At 50.9% G+C, this 25,170-nt stretch overlaps 1 protein-coding gene across 1 annotated transcript in view; it reads right to left on the bottom strand.

Annotated features, from left to right (window-relative positions):
* DHX32 (DEAH-box helicase 32 (putative)) overlaps positions 1-5,354 on the bottom strand; it is a 44,141-nt gene extending 38,787 nt beyond the window's left edge. The window contains exon 1 of the mRNA XM_040991940.1: positions 5,158-5,354. The gene's annotated coding sequence lies outside the window, so the exon portion shown is untranslated. The remainder of the gene's footprint in view (positions 1-5,157) is intronic.
* Between the last annotated feature and the right edge of the window lie 19,816 nt (positions 5,355-25,170).

Below are 25,170 nucleotides of genomic sequence, written 5' to 3'. Positions count from 1 at the left end.
AACTTTCAAAAAATGTATATCTGGAAAAAGGTTTTAGCGATGCCCTGAGGTTATGGGCACATATTTCATACGTGAACTTTCTCTCACACATATGTTATGTTTTAACGAAGTCAGGGATTTCATCTCAGAAAACGATTCGCTTGCCCGTGCTGTAACAGGCTCAGCTCCCTCCAAACACACTCCGCCTGATCTGGGTCTGTTCAAAAACTTCTCCAGAAAGAGTAAGCAAAAATTAAAATTTATTGTAAGAATCACATTTCTAGATTTTTAACAAGATGGTTTTAAGTAAGCAAATCAAGTTAATCTGCTTTGCAAAAACAAAAAGATGCACTTTTCAACTCAGTCTTGATTTATATCAAATAACACTTACATAACCAACCCTAGTTATTTCCAAGAATCCCGTATTTTAAAAGCAGTTTCCATTTTCAGACACACAGACTGCTGGAGGACATTGAGAGCCTGGATAGCTCAGTCGGTAGAGCATCAGACTTTGTACACTGAGAGTCCGTACTGTGTCCTGCTCTTGATTGGAATTCCTTTTGTTTTGTATATTCCACCAGGTGTTCTCATTCACATGCTGTTTATACCAAAGGTAGCCATTTGGTTGTTGTCATGCAAATACTGTCCAATGAACTGCAATCCTGTGCTGCTGGCCTTCCAGGGACACAATGTCCTCCTACAGACTGCGATGTGGCCGAAGCTCCTAGCTAACCCCTCACAGGGAAGTTTAACTCAAGCATCTTGACTGCTTGGGGCTTTGCTGTGACACCCTGGTGACAGCTCTGATTCCATCAAGTTCCAACATCTCTCACTCCGAGCAGACAATGAAGTAGGTAAAAATATTCCTCCGGCTCCTGTACCCGACCATGGGTACCTGAGCAAATCCGCAACCAAAGCTGAGCCCTAAACAGGCTACGGCAGTCTCCCCAGGGAGGTTGACAAGCTGCCTCTGACACATACAAAATGAACTTCCACCTCTTTTTAAGACAAGATTTGCTTGAGGCGTTATCGTAATCAACTTTGGAGGTTGTGTTTTGCCTAATTTGTCTCCCAGGACAATTGTGGAAACCATAAATATCAGGAACTTGAACAGCATGCGCCTTGCCACGAGAACAGACCAGCAAGCCAGGCTGTGTCGGCAGATGGGGGAGGAAACCAGGTCCCTCCCAAGGTCGGTGCCAAGCTCCTCCGGGCAGGCACTGGGTGCTGCCCCTCCCACACTCGTAGCTGGCTTTTCTGGCCACTCTTCTAGGTCAGCTAGGGTTCTTCTCCCACCCCCTCCCCATAAACATGCTCCTCTTCACCCACGAATCTCTTCAGAGAAAAACATTCACTTCTGACTCTAACTACAGACTTATGTTTTAGATTCACGTGTCTAACTCCTTACCTGGCATCCCAATTTAGATGACAGGCAATCCAAGTGTTAGAACGCAAACCTGCTCCCTCCCTCCCTCCCTCCCTCCCTCTCTTTTCTGGGAAAGCAGAGGATGGAGGGAGGCCTTCATCTGCTGGTTTATCCCCCAAACAGCCACAGCAGTTGAGGCAGGGCCAGGTGAAAACCAGGGCGCTCCACTGTGCTCCCCAGCCAGGGGCAAGGACCCACCTGCTAGGGCGGACATGTGCTGCCTCCCAGGCACAGTGACAGGAAGCTGGGCTGAAAGCAGGGTGACCTTGAGTCCAGGCACTCTGGGATGGGGGTCTCTTAAGTGTGACACCACAACACTCAGCACAACCTCCATCCGTTTCCCATGTTGCTGCTTTTTCTACTCAGATTCTTGACTGCTTTTAAGACTTCAAGTTCTTCTTAACTTTCAAATACGACTATCTCCCTCTTCTTGGTTATTTTCTGTTTTTTCTTTCCAAATTTTATTAACAGAAAGAGAACAGATCTCATATATTTCACAGGTACAATAAAAACCAAAGTCTTTTGTCCTTGTTTTCTGTCACAGACCTCAAACACAGCACAGATACATGGAGTCCGTGCTTCTTCACTTCCCATTACTGTCACCTGTAGATCCCTCACTTCCAACGGCTCCCTCCTCCCTCTCACCACCACCTGCCCTGGGGTCCTCCACTTCTAGCACCACCTGCCCTGGGGTCCTCCACTTCCAGCACCACCTGCCCTGGGGTCCTCCACTTCCAACAGCTCCCTCCTCCCTCTCACCACCACCTGCCCTTGCCGGGTCTTTGCTTCAGGCTCCATTCTGGCTCCCCACTGCTGTGCCACTCACATGCCACCCACAGAACTTTCCAAAGGCCAAACTGACCGGGTCACTGACCCACATCCTTCTTCTCACCTGTTAGGAAAACCCAGCTGCCAGCCTACACCGGCCTCGTCGGCCTTGCTCCTCTCAGCACTTATGGAAAACTGCTGTGGTCACAGCAACTGTGGCTGCTCCTCATGCCTTTGTGGGCCCGCCCACTATTCCAGCCTGCTGACTGCTTGTTTCCTAGTCACTCTGAGAGGCAACGTCAGACTCATCCAAGTGCCTGACGCAGTCAGAGCTAGGAAACATTTATGTTTGCTCAGTGCCAGAAGTCAGGAGCAACTGTTTACTTTTAAAACTTTTAAAATTGTCAAGGTATTTCCTTCCATGTGTGTGACAAACTTTGATTCTCACAAGACGACAAGCCAGCCAGCACAGGTTTGATGATCTGTTCCATTTTTTAAAAAAGATTTATTTTATTTTCATTACAAAGTCAGATATACAGAAAGGAGGAGAGACAGAGAGGAAGATCATCCATCTAATGATTCACTCCCTGAGTGAGCGCAATGGCCAGTGCTATGCCGATCCAAAGCCAGGAGCCAGGAACCTCTTCCAGGTCTCCCACACGGGTGCAGGGTCTCAAGGCTTTGGGCCGTCCTGGACTGCCTTCCCAGGCCACAGGCAGAGAGTTGCATGGGAAGTGGAGTTGCTGGGATCAGAACCGGCGTCCATATGGGATCCCGGCACGTTCAAGGCGAGGACTTTAGCTGCTGGCCCATGGCGCCAGGCCCCTGATCTATTCCATTATCAAGGAGTGGATACTAGCGCCTGATTTTCCCAAGGTGGTACAGCTAGACATTAGTGCAACTGCCCCTGTCCGCAGGCTTGCCTTCCTGCTTTTCTTCCACTTCAGTGATGAGTCACACAATAAAACCCACTTTGTGCGCAAAGGAATGCATACGCCCATGCTGTGGATGGAGCTTCTAAAACGTTCAATCCAGTCAGAGGTATGAGAGGAAAACTCTATAGGAAAGCATAGGGGAGCCTGGTGTAATGGCTCAACTGGCTAATATTCTACCTTCAAGCGCCAGGATCCCATATGGGCGCCGGTTCTAATTCCGGCAGCTCCACTTCCCATCCAGCTCCCTGTTTGTGGCCTGGGAAAGCAGTCAAGGACGGCCCAAAGCCTTGAGACCCTGCAGCTGTGTGGGAGACCTGGAAGAAGCTCCTGGCTCCTGGCTTCAGACCAGCTCAACTCCAGGAACTGAGGCCATTTGGGAGTGAACCATGAGATGGACGATCTTCCTCTCTGTCTCTCCTTTTCTCTGTAAATCTTTCTTATAAAAATATGTCTTTTTAAAAAAGGAATGAAGAGAAAGAAGTACTTCATTCTGCTAGAGAAAAGCAAACAGGCTTCCCTTTCAGATAGAGTTAAATCAGCTTGGGAAACAGGCCTCACTCACCCCCACCCTGCCAGAGCCCTCCTCCTTGCAGTGTAGCTCAGCTTTCCATCCCAATTGTTTTCATTGGGAAGTGATGTGGCCACAATGTTTAACCAAGGGGCTCCTTGCTATTCCTGGGTTTGCTACATTTAGTTTGCATCAGCACAGTCATTAGTTACAACACATTCTATTCAGTGATAAGCATGAAGGCTGGAAACAAACAAAAAAGACAGGACCTGATTGTTTTTCATTTGACCACCAACACCATACCTAACACAGAGAATTACCAGGCCAGAAAACCTGGCTGGGTAACCCAGGCTTTGTTTATTGCAACATGCATCCCCAACAGTGAACCCATTGACAACAGACTGACCTTGGTACACAGGAAAGCAGTTTCCCTAAAACTTTGCTCCATCATTTAAAAGACACCAAGCAGGTGCATTGTCCTAGGTGCTGGAGCTAAAAAGGAGAAGTGACTACAGCCCAGCCTTGAGCGTCAGTGCCTTTCCCTGCCACTCTCTCCTGCGGGACACCCCCTCCCCGGGCAGGCAGGCCGGTTTTCACAGCTGTCTCACTGCTGGAAGCACTTCAGTGCAAGACCTCCTGGCTGCCAACGTTCCAGCTACCGCTAAACCAGCTGTCCACACACACGGCCCGCTCCCCAACCTTAGCATTCAGGTGGAACAGCCAAATCCTCGCGGCCTTTTGACTTCAGCAGGGATATATCAGCAATGTTTCTTCTCATTTCCTAAAAAGCCATACTTTCCGCGACAATAAATGCCAAGTTTTAAAAATACATATATTCCTCTTGTGACTTTCGTTGATATTACTAAGGAGCATCACCTTGTTGGCATGTTGGAGAACGATCAGTTTGTTAAAAAATCGTGTGTGGCCGTGGACTCTGCCTAAAAACGTGCCTGCCTTCCCCCACCCGCCCCCACACCCTGGAAGCCCCTCTGACTTCAGGAACAGGCCCCTGCCCGGCGAGCCGTTTCCCCGAGCTCTCCCATCGCACCAGGCAGCTTCAGATCTGCCTGTGTCACAGCGTGTGTCCACATCCACTCGGAATAAACTCTCCACCCAAGTCCCCACCCAGACTGAGCTCGTCGGGTGCGGTCCCCGCCTGGCCGAGCCTCAGCGCCGGCCTCGGACACCCCACTGCTGGCTTCCTGTCGTCCTTTAGGGTCGTTTCTTCGCCTGCCGGGGCTGCGCGGCCTTGGTCGCCTCACGGCCGGTGGGCGCACGGACGCGCGCACACACACCCCCGGGGCGAACCACGCCGCCTGCGGGTCCCACCCGGCCCGCCGACCCCGGCCGCCGACCCCGGCCGCCGACCACCGCCCGGCCCTCCGCCAGCAGCGGACGCGCCTCGGGCGGCGGGGTGGGGGTCGTTGGCGGCCAACGGCGAGCGGGGGACCCCTCCTCACCCTCGGGGCGGCCGTGACAGGTGCACCGCGCCGCCCCCCGGCTCGGGCCCGCCCCTCCGGTCGCCCCGACCCTGCCTTCACCTGCTGCGGCTGCTCCAGCCCGGGGAGGAGGCCCAGGCCCGGCCGCCGTCCCCGCGGGCAGGCCGGCTGGCCCCACGCTAGGCTCGCGGCGCGACCGACGCCTCGGGACGGAGCCAGCGGGGTCCCTAGGCCCCCTCCCCAGAGCTCGGCGTCCGGGGCCCGCGACGGCCACGAGGGAGGGCCCCAAGGCCAGTGTCCTCCAGCCGGCGGCTCGGCCACCACCCGCGCTGCTGGCCCCCGGCGACGCGCGGGCCTCGCCGCGGCTTTTGGCCCTTGCCGCTCGCCGTCCGCCTGGCCCCGCCTCCCCCGCCTGCCGGTTGTCAGGACAACCGGAGCGACGCCGGCCCCGCGGCTGAGGCGTTAGAGGGGCGGCGCCGGGGCTCGGCCCGTGGGGGCCCGGGAGCAGCTGACCATGGAGCCCCCAAGTAAGCACGGTCCGGGGATGAGGGGCGACCTGCGCGGCCTGTGCGCCCCCGCCTGTGTCCGGGCGCAGTGGAGAACGGGGCCCCCGGGACCCTGACCTCGTCCCTTCCCGTCGCCCCGCGCCAGCCCGACAGGCTGTTTGGTGTTTGCTTTTTCCTCAGCCCTTTGAGGGACTTTGACCTGGGGCTTTCCTGCCTCCCGCCCAAATCGCTTTATGCCTCACTTTGTTCTGAATAACGAGGACAAGGACGGACAGGTCTCGGGGGCTGACCGGATCCCACGCGGGGCGCGGGGAGGGGACCATCAGCCTCCCTGTCCGTCCTGGACTCTGGGGCGCTGTCTGGATCCCATGGGTGCTCCCTTGGCCTCGCCGTCTGTACTGGGCTCCAGGGCACTGACCAGACCCCAGTGGGCTCCCTGGGGCTTGCCGTCCATCCCGGGCTCCCGTGGTTGCTGATGCGTGAATAGCATCGGCTCTGTTGGCGTGCTTGGCGATTGAACAAGGAACAGGATGTATGGAGTTTGGCTCTCCCTGGCAGAGGCTTGGGGGTGAGGGCAGCTGTGGCAGGGCCAGGGAGTCTGAGATGCCGCAAGCAGCCGGACAGCAGGAAGTGGTGCTGCCGCCTGGGAGTGTCGCCAGGCTCAGGCGCAGAGCCAGCGGGGCTGGCAGCCCTCGCCCAGAAGACGGGCAAGGCTGGGCAAGGCAGCAGGAGCCCAGCTTGGAAAGCTGCCTGAGAAGTTAGTTTCTGGTGTCTGGGCACTTCGCTGGGTTTTGAGGTAGAGAAGGTGTTTAAATAGTGTATGCCTGGGGATCAGCTGTAGATTTGCTCCTTTTTACATAGTAAATGCTGTTAACAAATTCAGTAATAATTCAGATAGTCACCATTTGCCCCAGGAGATTCCTTCGCAGTCTCATGGACACCATTTTTGGGTAAAGATTTACTAAATCCTTTTCAGTTCAACAAATATTGCACAGGAGAACATTAAATCATTTCTGAGTTCTCCTTCAAGATTGGTAATCTGACCAGATTTGATTATTTCATGCTCTCAAAGAAGATGGGCGCGGGAGGGCGCGGGAGGGCTACCAGCTATGACCATTAGCCTCCCGTGTCATCCTGAGTGCTCTAAGTCTGGTGTTGACAGGGGACCTTTTGTTATTGAAGGGTGCAGTGTCACATCAGCACAGTCATTAAGAGGACAGCAGGTTAATTAAGAGGAAGGATCCTTTTAAATTGCTTTTAAGGATTAAACATGTTTCTGAGGACCAGTGCCAACCAGATACTAAAGGAACTGCATCAGGCTGGCCATATGAGTGACCTTTCCTAACTCTGCTGTTAAAATGCAATTACGGGATCTTTCCAAGCCCCAGCCTGCTTCGTCCTTAGGAATGAGCAGAGAGTCGGCAGGGCCACGCTGTTTCACAGAGTAATAGTAAGGCAGCGAGTGAAGAAGGCTTCACTGTGCGGGTTCGTCTCACCGAGGAGGCCCGGGGCCTTGCCCTTCCTGCAGCCCACTGGCCCCGGCTTGCGTGTTACAGCTTTCATCTTCCTAGGGTGACTTCTCTGCAGGACAAATGGCCCAAGTATGAAATAACAATGAGGGAAATAATGTGGAAAATGCACATCAGATTGTTACTGTTCGACATCTGAATTTGATGGTAGTATCACTTGTTACTGAGTAACTGTGGGCGTTCTTAGCCCAACTCTGAGCAAGCGCGGTCTGAGTAGACACTTGCAATCTACGCTGTGTGGAGAGAAGCCTCCCAGCTCCGACGTCCTGCCCCAGCTCCCTAAGCCCTCTGCACACGCGTGCACACGCGTGCACACACGTGCACACTGCGCTTCAGAACGTTCCTGGGAAACGCAGTTACGAGATGGGTTACCTTGGTGAAAACTTAAAAATCCGTACTCATAGAATTTCTTGTAACATACGTTTTCCGTGAACTGCTGTGTATCGGGTCGACTTTGGGCCTGGCTGCACTCTGACACATCCAAAGGCACGTGGAGCAAGGCGCCAGGAGATGACTAAGCCTCTGAGGTTCCAGCTTAAAGGGGCTGACTTATCTCTCCAAACCTGTTTTTCCACTCTGCGCTCTTCCCAGAGACTCCAGCCTGAACCCTGTGGCTCACCACCCCTCCCAGCCACTCCGCCCTGGGCTGTTCCTTCCTCCTCCAGGTCTCCCAGGACGGGTCCTCCTCTAGCCCTCCTCCCCGGGGAACGGGGGTACCTCCCGTCCCGGGGAAAGGATCGCAGGCTGTGCTGCTTTCCGCCGTTCTTCTCCCCGCGCGTACCTGGAGCTCCGAGACTTGTTCCGCGTGCCGCAGACCCTGCGAGCTCCCCGGAGGACTGAAGGCTCTGCAGGAGCCTTTCCCTCAGCCACAAAGTCGGCTCCCTGCTGCTCTGTGCGGCTGCCTGCTCCGGTCCTAATTCAGTCTTTGCACCGTTCTTCCGCAGTCCCAGAGGAGGCAGCACCTCCTCCCGCATTTACTCCCACGCCTCTGCTTTCCACGTCATGGCAGTGATAACACTTGGTGCTTTTGTTCATCTTGAAATTTCGATGTGGGCTGGAGCAGAGCAGGGGCCCCTTCTGCCTTTGTGCGACTAGTGTCCCTGATACCCAGTGCCTCCGTCCATCAGGGCTGGGAGGCTTGGAAGAAGTTCCTGGCTCCTGGTTTTACATCAGCTCAGTTCCAGCCATTGTGGCCGTTTGGGGAATAAAAGCAGCGTATGGAATATTTTTCTCTCTGTCTCTCCTCCCCTCTGTATATGTGCCTTTCCAATAAAAATAAATAAATCTTAAAAAAAAAAAAGGGAAGGAAGTGCCTCTTGTGGAATTTGCTTGGCCAGAAATTAGGTGCTTGTAAATTGTGAGCTAATTATAATCTAAATAAGACATAGATGTCTCCTTCTGTCTGGGAAGATCAAGGAAATGGGCGAGAAATCTCGATTTTTATCAGAGGGGCTACCAGGCCCCAAGACCTAGTAAAGTGTGCGTGACTGTGCAGACTTGCTCTTTAATTCCTGGGAGATGGATAGGATTTAAAAGTAATTTCTCCTTTTTTAGGTTTATTTTATTATTATTTGTAATTGGAAAGTCAGATATACAGAGAGTAGGGAAGACCGCAATGGCCAGAGCTGAGCCCATCCAAGCCAGGAGCCAGGGTCCTCTTCCGGGTCTCCCACGTGGGTGCAGGGTCCCAAGGCTTTGGGCCGTCCTTGAGACTGCTTTCCCAGGCCACAGCAGGGAGCTGGATGGGAAGCAGGGTCAGTGGGATTAGAACCAGCACCCATGGGATCTCAGAGCATGCAAGATGAGGACTTTAGCCACTAGGCTACTGCATGGACCCACAAGTAATTTCTTAAGCCCAGGGATCGCTCAGAAAATCCATCGGGCAGTGTTTCAAAGTGGTGTTAGTCCCTGAGGAATATTAATTCTATCATTAGGTTGTAGTTACAGTCTCATTAAAAATAAATGCTTGTGCAAATCAGGTTTAAGGCTTTCTTAAACAACTAAAAAAGGACACCTTTTAAACAGTAATATTTTAAAAATCCCTGCCCAATAGTGACTGCATCCTGACCTCTGCTGCCCGCCGGCCACAGGTCGGGCTGGAAGGTGGAGGCTGTTCCGACAGCTGGGCTCTTCTCCCTCAGCAGGAAGACGAGGCACTGTTGCAACTTGTCCAATCCGAGCTGGCCAGCCAGGTTCCAGGAGGTTTTGGTGCCTAGAGCATCATCCAGGAGTGACCTGGGTGACTCACCCAATGCTGTAGGTGGTGCCAGCTCACAAACTAGTAAACAACTCACGCCAGTCATCTCTGTTTATGTGGCAAAACAGAGGGGCCAAAAAACAGCCAGGGGCAGAACTGGAGGTGGTCTTTGGGAAGCTTGTCTGGCGAGGACTGGCAACAGGGGGCAGCTCTGCCTTTCCTCCCGGCCCTGTGCCAGTCCTTGGCGTTGGGCCCTGCCCCTTTCCTGTGGCCAGGAGCTCTTCCCACCTTGTCCTGTGCGGAGGACGCTCTCACTTTCACACTCTCCTGCTGCCACCTCCCTCGCTGCCTGTTGATCTGTTAAGTCTCAGGGATATTACCATTTCCTAGGAATCCTCTCTCTTTCTCCCCACCCCTCATTTTGTATATTTATCTGAAAGGCACAGTGACAGAGATAAAAAGAAGAAATCTTTAACTCACTGGTTTGCTCCCCAAAGATCTGCAGCAGCCAGGGCTGGGCCAGCTGGATGCCCCATCCAGGGCACTCACATGGGTAGCAGGGGCCCAAGTTCTTGGTCACCCTTGGGTGTCTCCCAAGAGTGTCAGCAGGAAGCTGGATAAGAAGCTGGTGAGGAACTCAGTTTCAGGCTCCTGATATAGGGTGAGAGCATCTCCAGTGCTGGCTTACCCCCTCTGCTGCAACGTCCACCTCTGCATCTGTTACTACTTATGATTTTAAGTATTATAATCACACACACATAAGCATTTGTAGAAACAGGCGTGAGTTCTTAAAAAAGGATACAGAAAATGGACTATGAAGAAACTACATGAATTTTTAAAAACGATTTATTCATTTTTATTGGAAAGGCACATTTACAGCGAGAAGGAGAGACAGAGAGAAAGCTCTTCCATCCATTAGTTCACAACCCAGCTGGCTGCAACAGCTAGAGCTGAGCTGATCTGCAGCCAGAAGCCAGGGGCTTCTTCCAGGTCTCGCACGCAGGTGCAGGGTTTTAAGCGTTGGGCAGTTCTCTCCTGCTTTCCCAGGCCACAAGCAGGGAGCTGGATGGGAAGTGGAGCAGCTGAGACTTGAACCGGTGCCCAGATAGGATCCCAATGTATCAAGGTGAGGATTTAGCCATTGAGCTACCACACAGGGCCCTCATTTCACCCCTTTTTGAACTTGATTTAAGTAGAGTGATATAATGTATATTCCTGCAACCCCTTTTTTTCCAGCTTCTTTTTAAAAACAATGTTTAAATTTTATTTCTTTTTATTATCCTTTTATGATACAGTTCTATAGATCCTGGGCTTTCGCTTGTCTCCTCCCCAAACCCTCCCCCTCACTGAGTTCCCCATATCATTACTGTAGTATAGTTCTTCATACTCAGTCATATGTCCATCTTTGTGGGCATGGACAATGGCAGAGCCCAGCATCCTATTGTCAAGATATAGTAAACAGTTTCATTGGGAGTCCATCTTTGTCTGGAAGTGGAGATACATACAGCATTGTATCATCACATCTGAATATGATAGTCTCCATTACACAGTTCCTATACATACCCTTAAATGAAAAGCTACAATACAAAATCAAAAGCAGGAAGAAAAATAGAAATTTGCAATTTCATGAAGTTAAATAACATGCTGCTAGGTATGACAATCTCCATTGTACAGTTACTATACATCCCCTTAAATGAAGAGCCACAAAACAAAATAAAGGAGAAGAAAAAAGGAAATTAACACCACCATGAAGTTAAATAACATGCTACTGAATGACTAATGTATCACTAACGAAATGAAAAAGAAAATCAAGAACCTTCTAGAAGAAAATGATGCTTTTGTATGATCTATGAGTCACTGAAGAATTTAATCAGAAGAAAGTGTTTTTTTATTATTTATTATTTGGGGTTGGGGAGGCAGATATACAGAGAGAGGAGGAGAGACAGAGAGGAAGATGTTCTATCTGCTGGTTTACTCCCCAAGCAGCCACAGTGGCTGGAGCTAAGCCAATGTGAAGCCAGGAGTCAGGAGCTTCTTCTGGGTCTCCCATGTGGGTGCAGGGTCCCAAAGCTTTGGGCTGTCCTCCACTGCTTTCCCGGGCCACAAGCAGGGAGCTGGATGGGAAGTGGGGCTGCCGGGATTAAAACTGGCGTCCATATGGGATCCCGGTGTGTTCAAGGTGAGGACTTAAGCCACTACTCTATTGCATAGGGCCCAGAAAAAAGTGTTTTGAAGAGGTGAAAGTAACACACACAAAAAATCAAAATCTGTGAGATAGAGTTTCTGCTATCTTTGTTGGTGAAATGTGTCTCCTGTAGGCGACAAATAGATGGGTTTAGTTTTTTAATCCAGTCTACTAATCTATGACATTGGATTGATGAGTTTAAGCCATTTACATTCAGGGTTAATATGAATGGGTGATAATTTGGTTCTGTCATTTTAGCAATGGGTTGTTCAATGATTTAGTCTTCTGTTGTTTTACTGCGATGATCTTCACGTTTGTCTTTGGCTTTGGTGGGCACTATTTTCTCTGTCAAGAGAACATCCTGAAGTATCATGTGTAGGGCAGGTTTGGAAGAGGCATATTTTTTTTAACTTTTATTTACAGTGGAAGAATCTTATTTTTAAAGACAAAGGAACATTTTGCTGGGTATGTTATCCTGGGCCGACAATTTTTTTGCTTTTAGAATCTGGAATATGTTGCTCCATTCTCTTCTTGCCTGTAGAATTTCCTGTGAGTTTAATTGGCATTCCTTTATATGTCAGTTGATTTTTTTTTCATGTGCACACTTAAGGATTTTTTCCTTATGTTGGATTGAAGAGAGCTTGATTATCATGTGTCTTGGTGAAGATTGCTTTTGGTCCACCCTGTTGGGAATTCTGTGCTGCCCACCCCGGATGTTGTTTCCCAATTCTTCCTCTAGAGTAAGGATGCTTCCCCTTATTATTTCATTAAATACATTTATAAACCCAGCTTCTGTTTCTGCACCTTCTGGTACTCCCATAACTCTTGTATTTGGCCTCTTAATAGTGTATTTCAATTCTTGAATACTTTTTTTTTGGCTTGATCCAGCTCTGCTTCCAGCTTTTTGCTTGTTTCCCCTCGCATTTGTCAGCCAGTGCTGTTGCCTAGCCTGGCTGGCCCATACCCAGTCTGGCTCTTGTGTGTAACAGTGGGTATGGCAGCCTAGCCCAGCCCAGCTGTCCTCAGCCTGTCCCCAGACTGTCCCACCCCCAGTCCCAGCTCTCATGCTCACCAGTGGAAGTAGTAGCCTAGCAAGGGACTTCCCAAGTTTCCCTACCAGGCCCACTCCCATTCCCAGGGCTTGTGTGTGCCAACAAGTCCTAGTCCTGCGGCCCAGTTTGAGATGCCCTTCCCCAGTCTTGGCATTTGTTGGCAGGTACTATAGCTTGGCTCAACCCAGCCTGCCCACAGTTTCAGCTCTCACTGGCAGGTACAGTAGCCTAACCCAACCTGGCCCACCCCTACCTACATATGAACTGGAGGGAGCTGCAGTCCAACCCAGCCTGACCCACACTCGTCCTGGCTCTCACTCATGCCAGTGTGTACTGCAGACTGACCCTGCCTGGCCTGGCCTGGCCCAGGCACACCTCACTCATGTGCTAATGGTGCTGCAGCCTAGCCTGGTCTGGCCAGCTCCCAGCCTTGGCCTCTAGCATTTACCAGTGGCAGCTGTGGGCTAACAGGAGAGTTCCCCAAGTCCCCGAGGCCCGCTTCTACCAATGGCTCTCGTGTGCTGGCAGGCACTGTTACTCATATTGACGTGGCTGGTCCCTAGTCCTGGCACTCACTGGCAGGTGCTGTGGTCTAGCCTCCCTGGCTCATGCCCATTCTGGTTCTAACCAACAGGTCCTACAGCCTAGCCCAGCCTGGCCCACTGCTAGACCTGGCTCTCACATGACCTGGCAGGTGCCACAGCCTGGCCTGACTTGTCCCACACCAGTCTTGCTCTTATGAGCACCAGCCGGTGCTACAGTCATGCCCAGCCTGGTCTGTCCACAGCCCAGCTCTCACATTCACCAGTGGGAGCTGAAACCTGTCAGGGGAGTCTCTAGAGTTTTCCTAGCAGTCCTGTTCTCCGCCTTGGGTGCTGACAGGGGCTTGGACCCGGTCTGACCAGGTCCACCAGCTGTCTCAGCTCTTGCTGGTGGGTGCTGCAGCCTGGCCCAGCTGGATGAGGTTTACATCCTGTCCAGGCTCTCATATGTGCCAGCGGTTGCTGCAGCCTGGCCCAGCCTGGGCTGTAACCAGACTTGGTCCACACAAACACTGCAGCTCTGTTTGGCCTGGCCTGCTCTCAGCCTTGGCTCTTGTGCACCCCATTGGGAGCTTTGGCCTGATGAGTGGGGCGGGGGAGGGGGTTCCCTGTTTTGCTACTAGGCCTGCTCCCAGCAGACATGTTCTTTGCGGCCCTGCTTGACTTGGTCTGCCCTCAGTCCTGGCCTCTGCATGTGCCCGCTGCTGCACCCTGGCCCCACCTAGCTTCCTGCGCCCAGCTCCAGCAAGTGTCAGGTGGGTTCCGTGGTCCAGTCTAGCTTTGTGCACAAACTGGCAGCTGCTGCAGTCCCACAGAGGCAAGGCCACAATCTCCCTACAGGCTGCCTCCAGATCTGGTTCTTCCACATTCTGGTGAATGTTGTGACTCTGTTTACACGTGTCTGTGACGTGTGTGACTGTCTTTAGACGCACACATAGCCGTGAGTGATGCGTGCGTGTGTACGTGTACTGAAGAGTGGAGTTACCACAGCGTGTTCAGTGGTAGTGTGTGTTACCAGTATTACAGAGAGATTGCATCGCAGCGAGAGGCAGTTCTGCCTCTTTGCCAGTTTGTGGTTTCCTGCCCTTTCTTTTGGTTGTCTGATGGATATGCACGGGCATCCTATTGCGGTTTATACTGCTTCCCCAGTGACTAGAGAGAGTTAATACTTTTAAATGTATTTTTAGATACTATTTGAATATCTTTTTATAGAGTGTTCAAGTCTTTCACCCTCCTCTTCGTGTTTTTGTGGCTTTCTGCAGAGGAAGTTTGCTGATTGCGTGTCGTGTGCAGGTTCTGACACTTCAGTTCCTTTAGTTCGGGACAGCTCGGATGCAGCTTTCAGCTGGCTAGCCCAAGCAGTGTAACAGACCCCGGGTCTGGAGCCGGGGGTCTCAGGGCCTCTGCTTCACACACCCGAGGACAAGTTGCATATAGGATTCCGGAGCATACAAGGCTTTAGCTGCTGAGCTGTCATGCCAGGCCCTCACTGCTGTCTTTAGATCTAATCAGAATGGAGAAAAACAATTCATATCATCCAAATACCAATGCAGAAAGCTCACCATTAGGGTCCAGCTTGTGACATAACAAGTAAACGCTGTCATCTGCATCGTTGGCATCTCCATGGGCACTGCTGGTTCAAGTCCCCTCTCCTCTGCTTCTGACCGGGATCTCTGCTAATGGCCTAGAGAAAGCAGCGGAAGATGAGCCAAGTGCTTGGACCCACCTACGTGGGAGCCAAGTGCTGCCCACCGACGTGGGAGACCTGGGGAGAAGCTGCTGGCCTCTGGCTTCAGCCTGACCCAGTTGTGGTCACTGCGGCCCTCTGGGGCAGCACCCCAGCAGATGGGCGATCTCTCTGTCGTGTTCTCACTATCTAACTTTGTCAAATAATGCATTTTTTTTAAAGAAGAAAACTTTTTTTAAAAATTTATTTTTATTGGAAAGGCAGGTTTATAGAGAGGAGAGACAGAAAGATTTTCCATCTGCTGGTTCATTCCCCAATTGGCTGCAATAGTTGGAGTTGAGCCGATCTGAAGCCAGGAGCTTCTTCCAGGTCTCCCATGCAGGTGTAGTGTCCCGAGGTTTTGGGCCATCTTCCCCTGCTTTCCCAGGCCACAGGTAAGGAGCTGGATGGGAAGTAGAGCAGCCAGGATATGAACCAGCACTCATGGGATCCCGGAGCATGCAAGATGAAGATGTAGTCACTAGGCTATCGCACTGGGCCCTGGAGCCCACTTTTGTGTAATACTTGTGTCTTGGGCCTTGCAAGAAAAGTAGAGCCCCTGCCAGTGTTGCAGGAGAAGGGACGGATAATGGACACCATGGGACTGATGTAGACCTCACACATGACTGTTGCCTTCACCCATGCTGGTGCCCACCCAGGTCAGCTGGGCCAGCAGGTAAGAGGCAAGGCTGGGGAAAAAGTCCTACAAGCTGGAGCCCACAGAGAAAAGCAGGACTGGCAGGGTGCACTGACAGCTTGCCTCTTAGCACCTGCACACCGCATGCGCGCAGTCAGCACTCTGACAGAGTTCTGAAAGCACACCATGCTGACCCCACCCACACCTTGAGCCCGCAGGTGGGCAGCAGGTGCGAGCTTGCCCTATGCCTGGTGCCCTGGCCAGCCTCCAGAGCAAAGGATGGCTGGGTCACTCTCCTGTCAGAAGCTCCCAGGGGTTTCTGTGGGGTTGGTGTGAACCAGGAAGGTCATGCTGAGGGGCCAAGGAGAGCAAAGCCACCAAGTGCTGGACCACAGCAGCAGATTCAGGTCTGGCCTTGAATCGTGAAAGAATATTGAATGTTATCACTTTTTCTTCTGTATCTACTGAAATGATCCCGTTTCCCTAATAACGTCATTTACCTGGACTGACTTTCGAACGTTAGACTAACCTTGCATTCAGAAACTCAACCCCACATGATTATGGCAGGATGATTTAGTGTGCTGATTTAAAAATGTGATCTCAGTCTGGTTTCAGCACCGAGTGTTTGCTGGCCTCAGCGACTGAGTGTGGCTCCGCTCCGTCCGCTGGTCACTCTCGTTAAGGCTTTGTGTAATGTTGCTGCTCCTCATTTAGATTGGAGAGTCGACCAGTGACGCCATGTGGAACTGGAGTTTTCTTGGTGAGGATATTTTAAATCACAGATTATATTTATCTGGCAGATACAGGAGCACACATACTGCTGTTCTTACTCGTGCTGAGTCAGTTGTGTCTCTCAGAGAGTCATTTTTTCAATCTGTTGTCATGTTTACTTATAATGTAATTGACTCTGTAGAATCTGTAATCTCTTTCATTCCTATATTATTATCTGTGTGCCTAATTAGGTAGATGCAATTAGTTACCTGTGGATGTACAGAAAATTTTTCAAGCAGCAAAAAGCATCTCGTACCTGTGGCGGGCTTCTAGGTGGCCCCTGACCTCCATGTCGCAGGGCTGCACCTGGTGGAAGTCTCCTCCCTCTGGCCCATGGAGTCCTGCAGAGGTCACAGGCTGGGGGGGATCCCTGGGGGTCAGGGCCCTCTGCAGTGCTCTGCTGGTCAGACACAAGTCAGACATCTCACTCTGGCTTGGAGGGGCCGTCTGAGAGAGGACATTCTGGAAGCGTCTTCTGGCTTGTTCGAGGATATGTTGCAGCTGCCCCATTGCTGATGGCATGCAGGGCCTGAGGGTGGCCTCCAGCCCCGGGTACACAAGCATGCAGACACGAGGAGAATGAGCTCAGCGTGTGTTCTTCCCTGGGAGACCTTGAGCAGCCTTGGGAGGCTCGGAACAGGTTGAGAACGCCCCCAAGGAGAGAGCGCTCCCGAGCACTGTCCAAACGCCCGAGCCTCGGGAAAGGCCAGATGCTGAACAAGGATTTCCCTAAATGAAGGGGAATCCTGGCCCTTACAACTGCATGAGATGATGCTCAGTTAGCTAGATAGTATGTTAGTATAATGGATAGGGCGATTCATTATTTAGCAATAGAAAACCAGCAAATCAGGATTTCTGAAATACATCTGCTGAGGGCTTCTGTCTTGTGGTCAACATGACGGCCAGGGCTGCGGTCATCTGATGGCATGACCAGGGATGGAGAATCCAGATTCTAGACTGCTCCCTCTATAATATGGCGCACTATCTTCTTGGTAGAGATACTGGAATGTCCTTGCACCATGCAGCCACTAACACCGCAGTCAATGATGTGAGGGGTATGCGGGGAGCAGTGATGTGGTTTCTAGTTCAGCCTCACATTTATAACTCCTGTTCACACTGCCTTTTTGGCGACTTGGATGAGAAGGAGCTGCAGGAGGTGACAGTCTCTGGGGCTGTGCTGGAGGTTGGCTGCTATAAAGATGATCAAGTGTGGGCCAGGCAGGGTAGCCTAGTGGCTAAAATCCCTGCTTTGCACTTGCTGGGATCCTATACAGGCACTAGTTCATATCCTGGAGGCCCCGCTTCCCATCCAGCTCCCTGCTTGTGGCCTAGGAAAGCAGTCAAGGACAGCCTAAAACCTTGGGCTCCTGCACCCGTGTGGGAAACCCGGAAGAAACTTCTGGCTGCTGGCTTCCGACGGGCTCAGCAGTGGCTGTTGTGGCCGCTTGGGGAGTGAATCAGCAGATGGAAGATCTTTGTCTCTCTTCCTCTGTATAAATGTGTCTTTTTAATAAAAAATAAATAAATCTTTTTAAAAAAAGATTCTCAAGTGTATTATTATCGCCAGTGAATTAGTTTTGGCCTTTTATATTTTTCTCTGTTGTGCTTTTGTTTCCCATTGCGTTGATTTTTGTATTAATCATTATTTCTGTTATTTTAATTTCCTTTGGCTGGGCGTTTTTCTTGAGCCTCTTGAGCTGGATGTTTAGCTCTTTATTTTGCAGCCTTCAGTGCCTGCATCTAAGACTGTTAATTTCCCTCTGTGCCCAGACTTCATTGTATCCCACAAGTTTTCTATTTTTTTTTTTTTTTGTAAAATTGCATTAAAACAAGAAAGTACACAATATTAAGTGCACACATTCACGGATTATCATGGAGTGAACTTCCAGCTGCAGCTAGCACTGGCATTAGAGGTGGCCGAGGCTGGCATTGTGGCGTTGCAGGCAAATGCTGTCTGTAACACTCACATGCTCTGAGTGCCAGTTTGAGTCCCAGCCACTCTTTTGCCAACCCAGCTCCCTGCTAATGGCCTGGGAAAATCAGCGGAAGACAGCACAAGTGTTTGAAACCCTGCCACTTGTAGCCTTTCAAAACAAATAAACCTTAAAAAGAAAAAAGGAAATGCTGACTAGGGCTTGGCATGTGAACAGTAGGATGATGCCAGCAACCCACATGACTGCCAGAGTCCTGACTCCTGCTGACGCACCCTGGCTGACACCCATGCAGGAGACTCCAAAGCAGTGCTGGGCTCCTGCCTGGGCCCAGCCCACACTGGGCTCTTGCAGCCATTTGGGGAGTGAACCAGTAGATGGAAGATGAAGAGAAATACTTAAAAACAGAGAAAGCCTCTTTGAGTGTTTTTGTTTTTAAAGGGTTCAGAACCCAATTCAGGATCCCATATTGCAATGCAAGTGTTACAGTCCTTTGATCTGAAACAGTGTCTGCACTTTACTTCCTTCCGTGACCTTGACAGTTGTGTAAGCAACCTGCCGGATTTGTCCACCTCATGGTATTTCTACAAGGACTGTGATACAAACTTGCTTTGTTCCTTCCATTGCCGCCTATCAGGAAGTGGGATGTCAGCTTTGTGGAATATTTTTGATAGAGTGTCCTTACTGCCACTGAAGAGGAGATTAATTTTCTGGAATGAAATGTAATGAAGAGTTGGGGAAGCTCTGTTAGGAAGAACAGAATGCATTTCTTGATGCTGCTCGGAATGGGGCTTGGAGAGTCATTTATGTCACGTAATCAGCCAGCAGGTGCATTGTATTACTGTGGGTACCGGGTGGCAGGTGGGAGCAAAATGAAGGACATGCTGCTCCTAAGAAATGACCTCCAAGCAGAGGGCAGGTCCTAGCACGCAGGTGGAAGACTTTTCCAGTGGGATGGGACAAAAGCTAGGTGTGGGCACCATTTGAAAAAAATTTTTAAGATTTATTTATTTTTATTGGAAAGGCAGATTTACAGAGAGGAGAGATAGGTCGTTCATCTGTTGGTTCATTACCCAAATAGTTGCAGTGGTCAGAACTGACCTGATCTGAAGCCAGGAGCCAGGAGCTTCCTCCAGGTCTCTCATGTGGGTGCAGGGTTCCAAGACTTTGGGCCATGTTCTGTTGCTTTCCCAGACCACAAGTAAGGAGCTGGAAAGCAAGTGGAGCACCTGGGACACGAACTGGTACCATCTGGGATCCTGGCTCATACAAGTCAAAGATTTAGCTACTGAGCCAATGCGTTGGACCCACAGATCTGACGTTCTGAGCCATCTGTACCGTTCAGATCAGTGAAGCATGGGAGTCCAGAAGCAGTGGCTAAGTAAGGGCCAAACCTCATTCCATAGTTAGGGTTCTTCAAAAATTATTGTACTTATTTTACTATTAACATTATTTTAAATTATTTTATTTGTTTTACTTATCTTATTTGAAAGGCAGAACGACAAAAGCAGGGATGGTCCATCTCCAGCGCCCCCGCCTTCTCCCCTCCAAGTGTTCACACCTGGGTCAGGCTGGAGCCGGGATCCAGGGACTCCGCATTGAACCCCGACACTCTGCTTTGGGCATGGTGCCCCAGCCGCTGTGCTGGGTGTTGAACCCTGACACAGCCACTGTGCTGAACACCTGCCCCTCCGTATTTCCGTTGCTCTCCAGGAAGCACTGTGGCACTGCTCGGGCTGCTCTCCTTCCTGTCTTCCATATTAATGGCAGAAGTTTGTGTTCTTATTCCCTCACTTGTAGAACTCACCAACGCCCTTCTTCCTCCTGTCAGTGGTTGCTGCCCTGACTCATTGTCCCAAGGTCAGTCTGTGTCACCGACACGGTCGAAAGCATGCAAGGTCACTCCCAAGATGAGGTTATAGAAGACTGGCTTCCCCCTTGGCCTGGCCCTTCCCCTTCCCCCCACCACCCTCCTCAACCCCTCTCCTCTGGATCCCCCCCGACTTGCACATTGTGAGTACACTCGGCCAGCATAAGGCAGGGCTGCCCGGCTAGGAACCAGCAGGGACTGACCCTGCTAGCGGCTCAGGCATGAGTGAACTTGGAGGCAGCCGCTGTGGCCCTGGCTTGCAGTGACTACAGCTTTGGGAAACACCCTGGGCCACGGCGACTCTGCAAAGCCATTCCCAGATGTCTGAGCCCTGAAATGGGAGATAAAATTTGCTGCTGAACTGTGGGGGTAATTTGTCATGCAACTCTGGAATCAGATAGCATCTTATATCTTTTACGGTGAAACCTGGCCCGTCTGGCCCCAGCCCTCACTACAACTCCTTGCACACTCTATTTTCTTTCTTTTCAGAAATTGAAGTTGAAAAAGAGAATACAGTGAACTTTCTCATGTTTGCAAACACCATCTAGTCTTGTTCAGACTGCAGCTGTCACTAGCTCTGGCGTGGCCTTCCACACATAGTTTAAACATGTAGATACGCAAATAGTTTGAATGTGTGTACGCGTAAAGTTGTATTACTGCCTTCTTTTGTTTTTCACTGAGCGTGGCATTTTGAAGTGCTTTCCGTTTGGTACACAGTGAGTTTTCTCATTCTAAAAATACCCGTGTGATACTGTACGGATTTTCCTTAGTTGATGTAACCAGGCTCCAAGGTGCACAGTTTGTTTCCCGTTGTTTACTATTCTGAGAGCTGAATTAAAGATGCCCACATTCTAATCCGTTGAACCTGTGGCTGTGTTGCTTTACAGAGCCGAAAGCTTTGTGTGGAGCCCGGGGATGGGGAGGCTCACCTGTGTGGCCAGATGGCCCCAATGCAGTCAAGCCCACGCCTGCTATAAGAGGGAGGCGGCAGGGCGGAACCGGAGGTGGGACGGAGACCCGGGCAGGAGCCAGGAACGTGGGCCTCTCGGGAAGCTGGAACGACTTGGAAGGGAGCCCGCCTTTGTGGCCCGGCAAGTTTCATTCTGGACTTCTGACCTCAGAACTATAAGATAAGATGTTGTCGTTGTTTTCAGCCAGTAAGTTCGTGGCCTTTGTTTACAGTAGCAACGGGAAACCAATACAGCATTTTAAAAATAAGTGTCTTGAAACAAAGTTGGAGCGAACAGCTTGTATAGCTGACAGTTTTCCTCTGTGCAGGTGTGAGTAGAGATCTAGCTGTGGAATTGCCTGTTCAAAGGTGGTGTTGGTTTAGATGTTTTAATTCCCCGACCAAGCAGCAGTATATACGAGCACCCTTTTTTCCCTGCAGCCGCCCTAAGAGCTTTTTTTTTTTTTTTCAATCTTACTTCTGGATTTTTGGCATTCTTGTAATGGAAATTCCCAGTTCCTTTCAGCAGCCTAATCCTTATCGGAGCTTGCCTATTTGCTCAGGATGTTTAGTGTTCAGGGTTTGTCCTTATCCTTAGTTCTCTTCCGTGTGATCCACCTGACTCTCCTGCAGCCTCTGCTGAGTGGGCCGTCTGCAGAGAACAAGGCAAGGCAGTCCCGGCCAAAGGCACCAAGCCCGGGAGCGTGGGGCGTGAGCACGAGGCCACTCTTGCCATGTGTGTGTCCCTTGGGTTCCACGTAGGAACTGTCTCCTTTGTCTTGGACTAAAGCATACTATTGACGTTCACTGGTTAGTGCAGCCTGAGGAACTGGGGAGATGGTTGCCTGCCAATGTCCTGATGGCTTACTGATGTGGACTGGCTGACACAGTGGTCAGTGAACAGGTGGCCTACGTGTGGCCTGCTATCACAGGCCCTTCCCTCTAAGGCCGCCATGACATAGGTGCTGGAAGCCGCCACTCTTCATCCATTATTGCCTATGAGATAAAACCTGTCTGTGTCAGAGTGAAGGACCAACAGCTGAGCCTCTAACGCAAATACTTCTCTGGTGAAAAGTGAACTATAAATAGAAACCTCTAGCAATCTTCTCTTTGCTTGGGGATTGTACCAACCGGACTCTTCCTCCCCGTCGCCCCCCTCTCCCCCCTTAAAGCTTCACTGAAAGAGAAGTCACCTTGAATATGTTGCTTTTGTTTACAAAATAGTCTGAGTAGTTCAAGATTAAATTTGAAAAATTGATACAGTGTAAGTACTGGCCCCCCTAAATCCTGATTAGTAACCTGAGCCCTTTGCTAACGTGTTGGATCTACTTGATGCATCGTGCTTAGCTTCGAATGGGAAGCCAGTGTCACACAACACATTTGGAGTTTTTATTTTTTTAATCTTAAATTTTTAACAGATTTAATATGGTTTGTGGATAAAACCCTGAAAGCATCATTTCCTTTCTCTCTGGCACCCTTTCATTTTTTTGAGGTATCTTAAATTTACATGACAATAAAGAGGCTTAATCTTTCACAGAATAAGAAAGCCAGTAAAACGCAAAAAGACCCTACTGTGCACAGGCTGTAGGTCACAGCTATAAGCAATCATGGAATCATCCTCAGTAAATTTTCAAGTAACGACAGGTCGTTGGAGCTCTAACGGTGTGACGTTCTTAACCATAGGTCTGACAAAGGCAGGGAACACATTCATAATTGAAGTTTCCAAGTACCGGGCATCACCGTCCAGTTGTCCTCCCTGCCCCGAGAGGAGGACGCGGACAGGCCAGGCCTTTTGGGGGAACCGCGCCTGGCGCCCCGTGCTTTTCTGAAGTTGTGATTGTGCATAGGAACTCTAACATCCTTCACATTTTGACTGTTCCCCACTACATGCGACACCTAGCCCTGGGCCCTCAGTGGCCGGCCAGACGGGAGCTTGCTGGTGACACACCTGTCCTGCGGCCGCTGCTCTGGGCCCTCTGTTCTAATCAGCTGTCACATGGTAACTTGATTACAGGTTGACTCACGCTGCCGCTGAGTGGCTTGTCACAGCTGTTCCTACTAAAGCTTTCTCCTTGCCAATGGCGTCTTGCTTTGAGTTGATTTTATTTAAAACCAGAGTAATTTTAAAGACGGTGATGGTGGGGCCCGGCGCGGTGGCGCAAGTGGTTAAAGGTCCTCGCCTTGCCGCCCGGGATCCCATATGGGCGCCGGTTCTAATCCCGGCAGCCCCGCTTCCCTTCCAGCTCCCTGCCTGTGGCCTGGGAAAGCAGTCGAGGACGGCCCAAAGCTTTGGGACCCTGCACCCGCGTGGGAGACCCGGAAGAGGCTCCTGGCTTCGGATCGGCATAGCATCGGCCCGTTGCGCTCACTTGGGGAGTGAATCATCGGACGGAAGATCTTCCTCTCTGTCTCTCCTCTCTGTATATCCGCCTTTCCAATGAAAAAATAATAAAAATAAATCTTAAAAAAAAAAAAAAAAAAAAAAAAGACGGTGATGGTGTCCGCACACAGTGAGGCCAGGTAGCCAGTCGGTGGAGCCTGCGCTGCTGGACCAGCTCCAGGGCGGGGGGCAAGACAAGACAAAGATATGAGCAGGCCTGACTGATGCGGCAGAAGCTCGCTCAAAGCACTGTCTTAAACATCTTTTCCTGGTTAAGAAAAGGTAAATTCTCCCTCATAAGAGAAGTTCTATCTGAGCGCCAAGTGAGGAGTGAGAATTTAGCTAGCCGTGCTCGAGCTCTGAAGTGCGTGTCAGAGCTTCCCCCTTGCCACCTGCTCTGAGGCCACTGCTGCCACACAGGAGCTGGCACCATCAGAAGCCAGTCTCCTAGCTGGGCAGCCCTCTCACTTCCTAAAGTTTAGCTCACTGGGAAGGATGAGTGGGCAGGTGTTGGCGGGGCCTGTGAGCTCGGGTGGACCTCAGGTGTGGAGGTGAAGCGAGCTAGCTGCCAGCCACGAACTTGATGACTGGCCTGGCCAAGGGAGTCAAGAAGGCAGCCCCCACGTAGTCTTGGAGGGAGGGTGGGAAGATGGGTGGGTCCAGCTCCCCGGGGTTGGGTCAGGTCAGTGTATCCATGCCAGGGATTGGGCTGCAATGCTGTTTCCCCTCCGAGTGAGCTTCTGGCAGGAGCGCCCCAGGAGGTGGCCAGGGGTACCGCTCCTCAAGTCCCTCTGAGAAGCATGGATGTTGCGTAACCTAGTAACGGAGAATTTTTAGAAAAGAATATAACACTATGACAGCTACAGTTAGAAAATCAGTGTTAAATATGTTCGCAGATTAGTGGAGTAACGAGCAAGATGTGGCAGCTAGTTCAAAGGGAGATCCAGAGAGCAGACCCACCGGGAGGTCATGATGCTGCAGCGGCTAAAATGATGCCCAAGTGACCTGCTGCGTGTGGCTGGTGGAGGGTCGGCCCCGGAGCTCTGCGTGCGGCTGGGGAAGGGTCGGCCCCCCACGAGCTCTGCATGGGGGGGCGCCCCCCAGCTCTGCCTGAGGCGAGCGTTCCTGGGAAGGGTTCCTGGAAAGGATTCCGTGCTCTGTCACCAGTGCTTTCCAACCTCACCTGCTTGAACAGTGTGGCCTATCCACCTGCAGGGACTCCCCTACAATGGGGAATTGACACTTGAAAACTGCGGGAGTTTGTAAATATTACTTGACACATGCAGCTGACCTCTTTTCCCATGGTTGGGTTAGCTGACGTGTTTTGCTGGTCTCTGTAGTATGGATGATGGAATTTCTTTCTTTTTTTTTAATTTAAAGATTTATTTTTATTATATTTTATTGGAAAGGCGGATATACAGAGAGGAAGATTTTCCGTCCGATGATTTCACTCCCCAAGTGAGCGCAACGGGCCGATGCTATGCCGATCCAAAGCCAGGAGCCTCTTCTGGGTCTCCCACGTGGGTGCAGGGTCCCAAAGCTTTGGGCTGTCCTCGACTGCTCTCCTGGGCCACAGGCAGGGAGCTGGAAGGGAAGCAGGGCTGCCGGGATTAGAACCGGCGCCCATATGGGATCCTGGGTGTGCAAGGCGAGGACTTAACCACTTGCGCCACCGCGCTGGGCCCGGATGATGGAATTTCTTAAGTAGAATTTCCAGCTGTTGAATGTAGGAATTGCTTGTAGTATCAACCGTGTTGCAGCATGTATCAGAATTCCTTTCCTTTCTAAGGCTGAATATTATTCCACTGTTAATTTGTACACTGCATTCTATTGCTCTGGT

Source organism: Ochotona curzoniae, unplaced genomic scaffold (genome assembly GCF_017591425.1).
Source record: "Ochotona curzoniae isolate NIBS_2020 unplaced genomic scaffold, NIBS_Ocur_1.0 contig_66, whole genome shotgun sequence".
Taxonomy (NCBI): domain Eukaryota; kingdom Metazoa; phylum Chordata; class Mammalia; order Lagomorpha; family Ochotonidae; genus Ochotona; species Ochotona curzoniae.
The sequence above is the reverse complement of the archived record's forward strand: the minus strand, read 5'-3'. Positions and strand labels throughout refer to the sequence as shown.